The sequence below is a fragment of the Pseudorca crassidens genome, chromosome 1, assembly GCF_039906515.1.
Source record: "Pseudorca crassidens isolate mPseCra1 chromosome 1, mPseCra1.hap1, whole genome shotgun sequence".
Taxonomy (NCBI): Eukaryota; Metazoa; Chordata; class Mammalia; order Artiodactyla; family Delphinidae; genus Pseudorca; species Pseudorca crassidens.
The window spans coordinates 128,150,180-128,165,734 of NC_090296.1; the positions used below are offsets into that span (position 1 = coordinate 128,150,180).

Below are 15,555 nucleotides of genomic sequence, written 5' to 3' on the forward strand. Positions count from 1 at the left end.
CTTCCTGAATATGTTGCAGTATTATCAAACTGAAGTCAAATATTTGAGATATGTATTATTGGCCAACAGACAGAAGATGGTTGCGTCCTGAACTCAGCCTAATATACAAATGAAACAATGTTAAACACACACACACACACACACACACACACACACACACACACACACACACACACACACACACACACACACCCCTCCACTGATTTTGAGAGTTGGTTGTGGATCCTTGCCTTTTATGAAAAGGCTAAACCTCTCCTGGTATGTTACATGAAATACCAAAATTGTAGTACAGACAAAATCAAGAAGCCTTTCACATTCTTAGAATAGCTGTTGTTTCTCCATGTGTATTAGTTTTTAACTTTGATAAAACCTTCTACATGTTCTGTCATAAGATTTAGGGTGCTTCTAATAGCTTATTCAAAACTTAGGCCCTAATTATAGGCATATTGCTTACTTTTCTGTGTTATTAGATTTTGTTGCTCTGGGAATGCAAAGGTATTTATAAGGCATAATAGCAAAAACTCTCTTGATTGAAAGACTCAGGCTTTAATCTTGGAACACAATTTACTTATAGATACCTCATGATGTTACTATTTTACAAGTTTTTAAGATTCATTTCTCACTGTGTTGCCAGTCTAGCTATGAACAAATCTTATTTTCTAATCCTAATACTACTCTGGGCAAGTGTAGCCTCTTGAACCCAGCTACTATGTTGCCTTATCCTGAAAAAACAGGTTGAATATGACTGTCTCACAGTCACTGATGTAGATATTGGACCTTGGTCTGATTCACCTAATATTCCTATTCCCAAAGCTGACTTAATATTGTTCACCGACTCACAAGAGACTATAATAGTATGTTATGCAGTAGTCAACCCTCATGAGATTTTAGATGCTTCTGTTCCCTCAAACATAAAGTTAGTCCAAGTGGCAATGTCTCCTCTTTCATTTATAATTTTATTTGTGTTGCTTTTTTCCTCAGGTAGTCTAGCTAAAGGTTTGTCAATGGTGTTTATCTTTTACAAAAAAAAAACTTAAAAATATTTATATTGCTTTGTCTAGTCTCTATTTCATTTATTTCTGCTCTGATCTTTATTATTTCCTCCCTTCAGCTAACTTGGAGCTTAGTTTTTTCTTTTTCTAGTTTTTTGAATTGTAAAGTTAGGTTATTTGAGATCTTTCTTTTTTTCTTAATGTAGGCATTTATTCCTATAAAATTCCCTCTTAGAACTGCTTTTGCTTCACCTCATAAGTATGTTGTGTTTCCATTTTCAGTTGTCTCAAGATATTTTTAATTTTACTTTTTATTTCTTTTATGACTTTTTATTTCTTTTTGTGACCCATTAGTTGTTCAGGAGTGTGTTGTTTAATTTCCACATATTTGTGAATTTTCCAACATTCCTTCTGTTATTGATTTCTAGTTTCATACCATTGTGGTTGGAAAAGACACATGATAATCTCAATAATCTTGATTTTGTTAAAACATGCATTGTGGCCTAACATAATATATCCTGGAGAATATTTGTGTACTTAAAAGAATATGTATTCTGAAGCTATTGGATAGAATGTTCTGTATATATTTATTAGGTCTATAGTGGTCTATAGTGTTAAGTCTGATGTTTTCTTATTGACTTTTTGTCTGGATTATCTATCTATTATTGAAAGTGAGTTATTAAAGTCACCTACTATTATTCTATTGTTGCTATTTCACCCTTCACTTCTGTCAAATCTAAGTCAGCTAGGTGCTTTGATGTTGGGTGTTGGGTGCATATATAATCATAACTGTTACATCTTCTTGTTGAATTGGCCCTTTTATCATTGTATAATGACTTATTTGTCTCTTATTACAGTTTTTTTGTCTTAAAGTCAATTTCACCTAATGTAAATATTGCCATTCCTGCTCTCTTTTGTTGTCATTTGCATGAAATTCCTTTTTCCTTCTCACTTTCAGCCTACATATGTACATAAATCTGAGTCTCTTGTAAACAGCATATGGTTGGGCCTTGTTATTTTAGAGGACATTCAGTCACTCTATGTCTTTTGAATCATGAGTTTAATTCATTTACATTGAAAATAATCATTGACAGGTAAGGACTTACTATTGTCATTTTGTTAATTGTTTTCTGTCTGATTTGTAGTTCCTTTGTTCCCCTGTTCTCTTGTGGTTTGATAATTCTTTTTGCAGTTATACTGTTTATTTTCTCTCCAACTTTTGTGGATCTACCATAAGTTATTTCTTTTGTGGTTTCCATGAGGCTTGCATTGAACTATCTATAGTTATAATGGTCTAATTTAAACTGATAACAACTTCAAATGCATAAAAAGCTCTACACTTTTATTTTCCCCCATATGTTCAACTTTATTTATTGATGTTGGATTTTATTTCTGTTTTTAAATTGTGAATCTATTAAAAAGTTCTTGTGGTTATAGTTATTCTTAATAGTTTTGTCTTTTCATTTTTATACTATGTAGCAGGATGAAACTAATTTATACGTTATTAAAACTATTAACACTATTCTGTGTTTGTCTATATATTTACTTTTACAAGTGAGATTTGTACTTTCATACACTTTTGTGTTCCTGTTTAGTGTTTATTCATTTCAACTTGAAGAGCACCCTTAAACTTTTCTTGTAAGGTAGGTGACAAACTCCCTCAATTTTTTATTTAACTGGGAAAGTCTTAATATCACCTCTATTTTTAAAGGACAGTCTTACCAGTTTAATATTCTTGATTGGCAAAGTGTTTTTGCCTTTCAGTATTTTGAATATATTATTTCTTTCTCTCCTGGCCTACAAGGTTTCTGCAGATAAATCCACTTATAGTCGTATGTGAATTCCTTTGTGTGTGATAAGTCACTTATCTTTTGCTGATTTCATGGATATCTCTTTGCCTTTGCCTTTTCCAATTTAATTATAATGTGCCTTGGTGTAGACCTCATTGGGTTCAAGCTATTTTGTGACTCTTAAGCTTCATGAAATCCATTTCTCTCCACAAATTTGGTAATTTGTCAGCCATTTTTTTAAAAATAGAATTTTTGTCTCTTTCTCTTTCTCTTCTCCTTCTAGAATTCCCATAATGCAAATATTGTTCCATGTGATGGTATTCCATACTCCTGTAGGCTTTCTTTTTTTTAAAATTCTTTTCTCTTTTTATCCCTCTGACTGAATAATTTTAAATGACTTGTCTTCAAGTTCACTAATTCTTTCTCCTGTTTGATCAAGTACACTGCTGAAGCTCTCTGTTGAAATTTGTAGTGCAATGATTGTATTCTTTAGCTCTAGAATTTCTGTTTGATTTTTTCTTGTTTCTATTTATTTATTGAACTTCACATTTTGTCCAGGTATTATTTTTCTGATTTCATTCAATTGTTTATATGTGTTCTCTTTTAGTTCTCTGAGCTCCTTTAAAACAATTATTTTAAGTTCTTTATCAGGTTGTTGGTAGATATCTATTTCTTTAGGGTTAGTTATTGTGGCTGTATTAGTTTCCTTTATACAAATTCATTAAAGCAACTCATTAAATCTTGGCTTCAGAAGAAAGTCATTCACCAGTCAGCTCAACCTGGGATTATGGGAAGACCAGTTCTTGGCACCCATAGACAGGAGAGGCAAACTACCAATACTCTGATGTTGGGTGAGGACACTTGCTGGGATCTGTCATAGGGGGAGGTGTGAGTTGGGCCTTATAGTTGGACAGGGCTGCACCTGTGTTCTCTGGTTGGGTGGGATTGGTGGGAGACTCCTTGTTCTAACAATGCTGGTAGCAAGGGCCCTGGTTGGACAAGGCAATGTTGTTGTTAGGAGCACAAGGCTTCTGTAAAGATCTGCAGTATAAGTTACTGTGAACCCATAACCCCTTTCCTTGTTCCTAGCTGTCCCCAGGTGGTATACCAATGCCAGTTCCCTCAGTGTTCCATGTGAGCTGAGAGATAAGTGGGCCTCTCAGACAATGCCCTGAAACCCTGGGGAAGTTGGATGTATGTCTTAATTTCTCTTTCCCCAACTGGAGAAATCATGGGCCAAAGAGATCCTTCTCAGTGTGTTGCTGTTCCAGCTCAGGGAAGGGGTGACATGTGAAAAGTGAAATGTTTATTCTAACCCTTTTTGATGTAGTTTTCTTGTTTTTCATTCTCCACCAGTGTACTATATATAGCCTTACCCCTGAGGTGTCAGGCATTCAGGACAGCATTTTCATCTGTGTATAGTTGCTAAATTGTTTTTCTGTGAAGGAACTAGGGACAGGGATGCCTATTTACCATCTTGCCAATGTTACCTTAGACTAGCCTTTAGTCTTAAAATGAATATCTATGCTGATAATAAATATCTTTATGGTCTGTTAGGCCACCAGCAAACTTTGGAAGAATGGAGGTTTTCAAACGTTGGTAGAAACTAAAATATTACATGGGAAATGAATCACCAATGTATTAGAGTCATTGAAAATTCTCTAACAGAATTATATTATTGATTGTAAAATTCATACTCTGGAAAAAAATTATCTAAAAAAAGAATTTTCAGACCAAGTTGTGAAAAGAGCTACTGAGTTTTGGACTGGAAAAATTAAATGCCCATTATTTCTACCCAGAAACTCCTATTCATAATTTCAGAAATATCTAACTCTATAATAATTAGAAAATTATAAATCAAGGGTAAATAAGAATAACACCATAGGAAAATGGGAATTACATGATGGGAATTTTTCTTTACAATATTTCCATTGTATGCTTGGGTGGCTTTTCCATGCTTTTTCAAACAGAAGGAATATACTGAATATTTTGGAATATTGCAACACCTATAATTCAGTAAATAATACAAAGATGTGTTGTTTGAAAAAAATTATTTACAGGTAACACCTAAGATAAATCAAGGAAGCCATCTAAAGCCAATGTTACCTGGAATATGGTGGCAAATGGACTTGATCAAGATTAGACCTTTAGAAGGTATCAAATATTTTTAGTAATGTTGAGTATGATGTTTAGATGGCCAGACATGTTTCCATAGGCTAAAACTGATGCTCGAGCAGTGAAAAACACCTTTTTAAATTATATCGTCTCAACTTTTGGAATTCCTAAATATCTAGAATCCAATAGAGAAAGTAATTATATATTTTGTAATTTAGGAGCTTTGTAACATCCTACAAGTACTCAAATTTTGCCTACTTTTTATCATTTCCAGTTCCTGGACAAGTGGAATTAATGAACCATATCCTAAAATTTATTTGGCTAAATTACATCAAACCACTCACTTGCAGTGGCTCAAAGCCTTACCATTGGTTTCATTAAAATTAGGTTAACTCCTTCTAGTAAGCAAATTTCAAATTTCAATTAGAAGATATTTGAATTTAGGGTTTAAGCCTAACCCATTATCTGATGCAATAAAAAGTAGTCATGATCAAATATAATACTTAAAGAGTTTGCAGGCTTCCCTGGACTTATTTTGCCAGATGCTGGAAAAATTTCCCTGAGGAGGTATGCCATCAATATTGAACAGGAGACCTGGTATATATCAAATTGTTCCAATATCAGACTGATGGTCGTCACACCAGACAGAATCCTACCAGGTTTGTTGATAATTCACATCAAGGTTTGTTGATAATTCACATCAAGGTGAAGAAGAAACCCAAGTAGATGCGTGCTTCTCTTGTGAGACCAACACCTATGATTGAGTGGGCCACAATTTCCATTAAGAACCTTAAGGTTAAATCCTCTAGATAGTAATTTAAAATAATATGCAGGCTGAAGAAAAAGTTTGTCTAGTGGACAGACAGTAGGAGACATAGATTGTTGTGTTACTTCTTAATTACCTTGACCATTATAATTTTGATACTTATTCTATTTTATATCAGTTGAAAATGAAGCTTATAGTATTAGACCTTCTTCCTTTAAAAGTGAGTATATTAACCTCAGGGAATTTTGAATTGATTACAAATGTTCTGAATATGGAGTGAGGACTCACGAAATACATATTTTGCCATAATACTTCAGATCCTTCAATTGGATAGTTTAAATTTAGAAGAATGAAACCCACAGACTATCTATTGATCTATTTACCCAAATAAAACAATCTTAAATATCACCCTTTGTGTTATTGAATATACTAATGGGAAGAAATTTTTAACCAGTCGAACTAAATACAAGTATATTCAAATTGAAAGTCCTTGAACAATAACACAAAACTCCAACTGCTCTCTACGTTATATAGCCATTGGAGCCCAGTTTGACAAAACTGGAATGAATGTACAATGAGGAAGACATATCCCAGCCCAAATTATATAGCATATTTCCTTTAAAAGTCCCAAAATATAGTGTCCCATTAAAAATAAGCCTACCTTATTTAGAACTTAGCAATCTCCAGTCTCCATACTTAAGGTTTCTAGGGTCATTAAATGGACTATTGCTTTTAATATTACTACTTCTAATTTGAGTCAATTCAACTCAATTCTACTTGTATGCAATAGGCTTTATGACTATGAAAAGTGTTTACATGAATATTAAAATGTGTCATGATCAAACTAAAAGAGATTTACTAAATACCATATTTATAGGTAAATAGAAGCTGGGACAACAATTGCAAACTCTATTGATATAGAAATATGGACAAACATACTTAGTGCCTTGGGACAATTGCAGAAAGATGTAATTCAGATGCAAACAGGGTGGAATCAAAACCTAATACAGAATACAACTATAGAGAGAAGTGAAAATGGAATTGAGAAATAATTTGGAATTGGACACCTGGGAATGAAACCCTGCTGCAAAAAAAAAATGTACCTAAATATTTTTCACAAGCCTTCACTCATATAACTGAACAATTAGTTATTCAACAATTGCAATATACACTTACTAGTACTGAAATACAAGATTGCACATACTTAGAACAACAGTTAGATTTGGGCGTGTTACTATATATGGAGAGATTAAATAATGTTGTAAAAAGATTAATCATAGAAGAGCTGAAACTTGGCAATTGCAAACTGAAACTTCTGAAAACAAAACTACTAAAACTAACTTCACTAAAAAACATAAGTTTTCTCCTATACATATGTGAAACTAATATGTTAGATGGGTGCCAGTCCTTCAAGGAGATATATTTGAATTGAGACAATGGTGCCTTAAGAAAAACATATGTGTCTAAATCAATCTATGTGCTTATAAGTAAAGAAAAATTGTTCATCTATTAAGCTTTGTTTAATGATTTATAATTCCTAATAGTGTTGCACCTTTGGGTTCTATCCTTCGCTCTTTTTCTCTCTTTACATATTACAGTAAGATATACTGCTAAGAGTTACACCTTCTCATTAAGTGACAAATGACAGCCTTACTCATAAATTCATTCCAAATAGATCACTGGACTAGAGAAGTTTCACCCTAAAGCACTTAGACTTATTCATTTAGTCAGCCTGAATATTGATATGGGGTGTTCTTATTGATTGACTGATCTACTTGATGTAATCTTATGACAAAATATTTGCTTATTATTTGAATTTTACATGATTAACAGTTAAGAAAAATTTTGTTAACTGGCATATAGATCAATGTTCAATGCTCATCTAGGTCTCTATAATGACTAGACCAATATTTATATAAAATTGAATGGGATCCTAATAGTGTCTTGCTGCTTTAGGACCATTGAATAACTTTTAATAAATGACAATTCTGCCAACATAGATTAAAATGTGAAATTCAGTAATTTTCTGTTTCTATTAACCCTAAAGTTGATTATATTAATGAGGAAACCCATATATAAATTTCAGTGCCTGAATATCATGTTAATGCATTATTTTCAGTATAATGATGTATGTGCTATGAATGATGGAGGCTGCCTGGAAATGAATACTATTTCCGGTAACCTGATACTTGATTTGTAAACTCCAAGTTTCAAGTGGCTTCAGGTGTGCCATTTTAGGAGAGTTCATATGCAATAGACAATGCCAAATATTACCAGTATGGCATCTTTTGATATATAGATAAATGATGATAATTGGGATGCTCTTGTGTTTTCCTGACATGTTCTGAGTGGTTCTCCAAAGAAACTTGTGTTCTGTGTCATTCTTGTGTAGGGTTGTCAATAGTCTACAACCTCTATACTAGGTCATTTTCTGAGTATTTATCATATTGCTCCATTAAGGAAAAACTTTCAAGAGCCATGTTCCATGAAAGACTTAGTTCTATATTTTGATACTTGTCCTACTCCTGTACACTTAAATAATGAGTACAGAGGAAGAGCATGGTTTGACCTGCAGCCTTGGAGAATTAATGTGAGTCAGGTACCTACCACTGAATATGTCAATATGCCAGTCCAAATTGGTGCCATAATTGGCTGGTACATATATTCAGGTCCAAGTGTATATATGTGTATGGAAAGCCAGGGCTTCAGTCAACGATGAGAACTTACAGTCTTGAAGTGAGATGATGACTTGGAAATCATGATCAATAGAATTAAAATGAAGGTAAACCTAGGTGACAATACAAGGAAATATATATGGAATCATTATTTCCTTTATAGGCATTTTGTTTGGTGCTTGAGACAATGAAACCTTAAAAGAAACTTATGTAAACCAATCCTGTCTATCTCCTAAAAAGTAAAAAGAAATACTCATCCTATAAACTTTGTTTCAGAAATTTATAATTTTTAATAGTAAGGTACATTCAGGGATTAGTCCACTGTTTTCTTCTCAATGTGTCTTTGAGTAAGACATTAAACCAAGGAATGCAACACTGCACTGATGATAGGTGTCTAGATTCCTTTAGTCATAGTTATATTCCAAATAGAAAATTGACTGGAGAAGATGCACTCCTAAGAATAATAGATTTAAGCAGAAGGTAAACTGAATAAGAATATGGAATTTCCTTTTGAAACAGTGACTGACTTACTTGATGTAAATTTATAAGTTTCATTTGAACATGAAATTAATAATATTGAAGTTGAGAAATTTTGATTCACTGGTCCCCAGTACAATGTTTAATCTACTTCAACAAACAAGATGAAAACAATATTTTTATAATTTTACAGGATTCTAAAAGTAGCTTTGCACTACTTTGAAGTACTAAAGAATCTCCCATAGCTGAAGGAAAATGCCATTAAAGAGATTTGAGATACAGTAGTTGGACTGTTAAAGAGCTAAAATTTTAAGCTTAAAATTTAGTACTTACACTAAGAACAACACAAAATTACAGATCTTAATATGGACCAACTGTATATAATATAATAAACAATTTTCTATAAATCAGCAGTCCCCAAACTTCTTGACACTAGGGACCAGTTTCGTGGAAGACAATTTTTCCACAGACAGTGGGGGAGGGGTGGGATGGTTTGGGGGATAATTCAAGCTCATTACATTTATTGTGCACTTTATTTCTATTATTATTACATTGTAATGTATAATGAAATAGTTATACAACTCACCATAAAGCAGAATCAGTGGGATCTCTGAGCTTGTTTTCTTGCAACTAGATTGTCCCAGCTGTGGGTGATGGGAGACAGTGACACCTGAAGTGTGTTGTTTATGTCCAGTCTACTCCATAATCTCGTTTTGGTTGCTGTCACTGCAGAAAACCCTGCTGCACAAAGACAGGATGTTGGAAATGGAAGCAGGCTTTTCAGTGCTTTTGTGGCAATGTCAGGATATTACGTCTTGACTTTAATCCAGAACGTATGGAGATTTGAAGTTGTCTCAAACATACTTTTAAGGCCACCGTAATTTGCGATCTCAAGCAGTTGATCCTCTTCTAGCACGGACAGTCAATTCACCTGGTTTATTCACAAATGAGTCACGGATCCATTCCTTCCCAGTTTAGGGTCTTTTGTGGTTCAGAATTAATGCTCAATCTTTTTTGAAAGCTGAGATAGGTGATCATGCACCAGCTGGGAGGAAGAAGTCCCTGGCTAAGTGTCTTTCAAAATCTCTGCTAATGTTTGAAACATGTCAAAAAGCCATGTTCAGTTGTTGCCCCCATAACTCCAGTTTGGCTTTGAATGCAGCCACTTTATCTGCTGACTTGAACACAGTTGCCATTCTCCCCTGAAGTGACAGATTGAGTTCGTTGAGCAGACTGAATATGTCACACAAGTAAGCAAATTTTGTGACCCATTCTGTGTCACTGAAGTGTGCTGCCAGTGGTGACAGTTTTTCTAAAAGAAATCCCTGGAGCGGCTCTCATAGCTCAAAAACTCAGGCCAATGATCTACCTTTAGAAAGCCATGTCACTTCTGTGTATAGGAGAAGACATATGTGCTCTGCATCCATCTCCTCCCAGAGCTGCGTGAACAGACGTGAGTTTAGGGCATGTACTTTAATACGGTTGATAATTGTAATCACATCCTGTAAAATGCTAATAAGTTCAGGTGACATTTTCCAGCTAGCCAGCATTTCTCTATGGATGACACAGTGTGTAGACTCACATTCAGAAGTGACCTCTTTGACCCGAGCAGTGAAACCACAAAGCCGTCCAGTCATGGCAGCCGCTCCATCCATGCATATACCAACACAAAATGACCAGTTCAGTTTTCCTGATATGTAATCATTCAAAGACTTGGATAGTTCTGCACCTGTGGTGTTGGTTGGCAACAAAAGTACACATAACATCCTCATGCACATCCTCCTGGAAAATATATTGCACAAAAACAAGCATTGTTGCCTTGTGGTCAACATTGGTAGACTCCTCAACCTGGATTGCGTACCACGGTGACTCATTAATCCTCTCTAACAATTGTGCCTCAATATCCTCTGCTATTTCATCCATTTGTCTATTTATGATGCTAGCTGAAAAAGGAACATGTGCCACCTTTTGAACTGCAGCCTCTCCTAAAAGTTCACAACCAATGTCCTTAGCAGCAGGCAAGATCAACTTTTCACCAATAGTAAGGGGCTTCTTAGCTTTAGCAATGCTGTTAGCCACTAAGAATGATGCTCTCAGTGCAGACACATTTGATGAAGTTGTGGCCTTCAATAATTACTTCTGTTCGTCGTGTTCATGTTTTGTTCTTTTGAAAAACTCCAAAGTCTTGTCTTTTAATTCAGGGTGATTAGTCTCCATGTGGTGAAGCAGTTTTGAAGGTTTCAAGGCTTTGTTGGATAGTCAGTTGCCACATATAATACAAAGTGGGCTTGGAGAATGCGAATCAGCTGTCGCAATGAACCCATAATTTAAGTAGGACTCTTAGTATTTTCTTTTAAATACAGCTTTTTTTATTTGGCAGTATTGGAGTCTTCTGCTGTCTCATCATTGGGTCTTTCCCAATTTTCAAATAAGCTCTCCAGCAAAGTTTATTTTTTATTCATTTTGGCTAGGGTTAGCTTGTGGGCTTACCAAAACTGTGACTGAGAAAAGTGCGCAGTATGGGAAAGAGTTGTGGATGGAAGTAGTAAATAAAATAATGGGCAGGCCACGCGCAGACTAAAATGATTGTTGAATTCTGACTTAAAGCCTGCCACCAGATGCAGCTGTACAATTGAAGTACATCAACTCACTTGCCACTATAAATCTGCCACCAGATGCAGCTTAATTGTCACTTGCCACTCACAGATAGGGTTTTGATGTGAGTCTGCAAGCAATTGATTTATTATGGTCTCTGTGTAATCAAACCTCTCTGCTAATGATAATCTGTATTTTCAACCACTCCCCAGTGCTAGCATCACCACCTCAGCTCCACCTCAGATCATCAGGCATCAGATTCTCATAAGAAGCATGCAACCTAGATCCGTGGCATGTGCAGTTCACAGTAGGGCTCACACGCCTATGAGAATCTAATGCTGCCACTGATATGAAAGGAGGAGGAGCTCAAGTGGTAGTGTGAGCAATGGGGAGTGGCTGTAAATAGAGATGAAGCTTAGCTCGCTCACAGGCCACTCACCTCCTGCTGTGTGGCCTGGTTCCTAACAGGCCAAGGACTGGTACCAGCCTGTGGCCTGGGGGTTGGGGACCCCTGCTATAAATGATGCCAGAAGATTCTCATTTACAATTGACTATGCTAGTGTCACTGAATGAGAAGTATTTTTTCTCAATGAGTGACCAACTAACTTTAAAGAATTATCAAGGGCAAATCCAATATTTTTGATGAGATATTTACTGATCTGTGGTTGCCAGGTGATGATGTGATTTTTTTTAACTAAATATATAAGAAGGCATATTTACATTGATTATGAAATTCATTTCTTCTGTACCTACAAAGTGGGTAAGATATTGAAGAAAACACACAATATAACAATGGCTTATTAACCATGTTCAAAAAGGCTAAAATTCATGTTCAAGCATCACTAAAAAATCAAAATGACAACTGTACTGTTATTTTATTTGTAATCCAAAGACTCATGTGGCTTCAAAAATAGAACTTGAGGAAGTTCTTATGCAAAGAGAAAAATACAGAGATAACAATATAGATCAGTGTTTAATAAAATAAAATTGATCAGTGAAATGACCTCATGTTTCCTAAACACTAAAGGTGGAAAAAGGAAAACTAATTCACAAACATTCTAATTCTACAGGAAAAAATGAAAGGTAAACAAAACTATAATAACATTCAAAAAATATATAATGATAATTAAAAAACAGAAATATTTAGGATGTTTAAATGAACATATACAATTACATCAACCCGAAAATTGAGCAAGTAAAAAAGGAAAGAACAAAAAATATTGTATATAATAAAAAATAACACTAAAAATATTTATTCTAAATGTCAAAAAATATTATGGAAATAATATTCAGCATAATGTATTAATTTTAAAATATTTTGTGGTACGCATGTTGAAGAAAGAGGAAAATGATACATGAAAATAGCAGGAAAGATTAGAAAATAAAAATTATATTATCGTCAAGAGAGATGATGGTCTAAAAATCATGCTCAACAGGATTGTGCTGAAGCACAAGGGAATTGGTCATCCAGGGGCAGGAGGATGCAATCTTCCTGTCCCTTCCAGAGCCCTTGGATGTGGGTGTGGATGCACCCTATCCTTCTAGGAAAGCATGTGAGACTTTACCTTGTCTAGGGACTTCCATGTGGACAAGTCATGGTCCTGTCTTTGGCTTTCTTTCCTGATTCCTAGTTCCACAACCCGCCCAGAGGCCTTAGGCGGGGCCTTCTTAGCCCTTTCTTTTCAAATTGTGTCTTTCAGTCAGACTTTCTGGCAAGTGTCTCGCCACAGCCTGAATGATTCGAGGTGAGTGGTTCTCTTTGGTCCTTGACACAGGTCTCAAAGGACATTGGATTATGTGGGATGCCTAACTAAAAGCAGTCAAGAGAGAGGAGTCCTTTCAGGAACCTCAGTCGTCCCAAAGGGGGATTTCTGCTGTGGCACCACAACTAAGGGCTACGATCTTAGGAAATGAAAAACCTTTCATTAGACCTGAATTCTAATCAGATTGCACATGGAAGAAATGTTTCCTTCCCTGGGCCCCTGAGGAGCACACCTCAAAGCAGAGTACTCTGATCAACTGAGGGGACAGTCATTTGTGGTGTGTATTTTGCAGTCTCCAAAGAACCATTGGTAGAGAAGAATCATGCCCCAAGACAGGAGATGGTGAGAGGCAGGCAAGAACCCATCCACCAGGTCTTGGCATGTAGACGCTGCTGGCTATTGAGAGAGCTGAAGGGCAGCCCCTGGGTTTAATGGGACTTGGGCAGGTAACTTTCAGGGATGGTGGGGTCTCAGTGAGGTTCATTGTTCCTGATACTCCCTCTGGTGGATTTTGCTTCAACAACTAGCAGCCATTGCATCTCCTGTGGAGTTCTTCCACTAGGGGAGACACTGCCGTCAAAGAGAGCACCTTCAAGAGGAGAAACCCCTTTTGAGTGTGCCTACCTAGTAAGGTTGTTGAGAGCCCTTCTGAGCCCTGGTATCATCTCCATTGTGAGGCCCTGTTGCCCGAAGTGGAGGGGGACCAAATGATGTGGGCCAAGGAGGGAGTAGTTGCACTGTTGTTCTTTGGGGGCCTTCGATGGTCCATAAAACGGGCTGCTGCACCAAAAGATGATGGCTCTTATTCCCAGCCTGAACGTTCACATGCAGGGCTTTGCCAGGTTGACTAGTGCTCAGCCCATGGGCCCATCTCCAGATAATTTCTTCTTCAAGCATCCATTCCATGGGAATTCATGGCCTCGTTTTCTGTGTTTTGGCAGGCAAGTGGCCAAGCCGAATGTCCCATTGACTGCCCCATGCTTGCATGGACCAGAATCGAGCCCAAAGGAACATCTCTGTTCCCCAGCACACGTCCAGAGAGTTTTGGTGGCCAAGAAGCCATGGCAACAGGCCTTCTGATGGGAGGTGAGCAACTGATGCTCTGCCTTCTCTCAGCAGTCTTTTAGATATTCGTCATTTCTTCATTCCTTGACACATTTTTTATGTATGCATTCATACACAGATCCACACGTCCACTGGTTCATTTATGTTTGTTAGTATATATAGAAGGAGGGAGGGAGAAAAATAAGGAGCTAGGGAGGTAGGGACCTAGAAAGGTAGGTAGGTGGGTTGGTAAGTAGGTTGGTAGATAGGTAGGTAGGTAGGTGTTAGGTATGCGTTTCAGATAGATACTTATGTCAATGCATATAGGTACATTTGGTCACTCTGTGTTTATGCATGTATCCCTGTTGGTATGTCTTATAGTATCATCCGATGCATGAAGATGTACATGCAACTACACCCAATGCCTAACGCTATGGACTAGGAGTTGACACAAATGTCCTACTCCTCTCTAAGCAGAAAACGTCACCAGGAGAAGGAAGATATGAGTTTGGACTGCTGCCTATGGTGAAATCAATGTCAGCCTTTGTCCAACACCTGGAAGAGATAGAAAGTCACGTCTTTTTGAGCATTCTCATTTCCAGAAAGCATCTGAGGTAAGACTACTCAAGTGCCAGGGCACAGAGGTGTGGGGATTGCCTTGGTCGGGTCAACGATGAGAACTCATATGGTCCTGAAGAGAAATTATGACCTAACAATCATTCTCAATAGGATTATGCTGAGGCCCAGTGGAGGTGGCCATCCAGGGGCAGGAGTTTGTGAATCCTCCTGTCCCTTCCAGAGCCCTGAGGTGTGGGTGTGGAGCCCTCAAGGAAGCCCTTGAGACTCTACCATGTCAAGGGTCTTCCATGTGGCGAAGACATGGTCCTGTCTTTGGCTTTATTTCCTGATGCCTGGTTCCACAGCCCAACCAAAGGCCGTAGTCGGGGCCTTTCCTTAGCTCTTTCTCTTCAAATTATGTCTTTCAGTCAGACGTTCTGGCAAGTGTCTCACCATGGTCTGAATGATTTGAGGAGAGTGGCTCTCTTTGATTTTTGACAGAGGCCCCAGTGGACATTTGACAGTTGGGGAGGCCCGGACAGTTGGGGAGGCCCATCTCAAAGCTGTCAAGAGGGGGGAAATCCTTTCAGGAACCTCAGTCTTTGCAAAGGGAAGATTTCTGCTGTGGCACCACATCTAAGGACTAGCTTCTCAGCCACTTAAAAGCCTTTCATTAGAACTGAGTTCTAGTCAGGTTGCACATGGAGGCAACGTTTCCTTCCCTGAGCCCCTGGGGAACATCCAGACGTACGTAGGTAAATAGTCGTTAGGTATGCATGT

General features: G+C 37.0%; 3 non-coding genes across 3 annotated transcripts; all 3 read left to right on the forward strand.

The window, feature by feature from the left end:
- The first annotated feature begins 8,369 nt into the window (after positions 1-8,369).
- LOC137207396 (small nucleolar RNA SNORD115) lies at positions 8,370-8,448 on the forward strand. Its single transcript, XR_010935068.1, has one exon. It is a non-coding gene; the product is annotated as a small nucleolar RNA SNORD115 (small nucleolar RNA).
- Positions 8,449-12,782: 4,334 nt separating this feature from the next.
- LOC137207400 (small nucleolar RNA SNORD115) lies at positions 12,783-12,860 on the forward strand. Its single transcript, XR_010935069.1, has one exon. It is a non-coding gene; the product is annotated as a small nucleolar RNA SNORD115 (small nucleolar RNA).
- Positions 12,861-14,881: 2,021 nt separating this feature from the next.
- On the forward strand, positions 14,882-14,962 carry LOC137207383 (small nucleolar RNA SNORD115). Its single transcript, XR_010935064.1, has one exon. It is a non-coding gene; the product is annotated as a small nucleolar RNA SNORD115 (small nucleolar RNA).
- Positions 14,963-15,555: the final 593 nt, after the last annotated feature.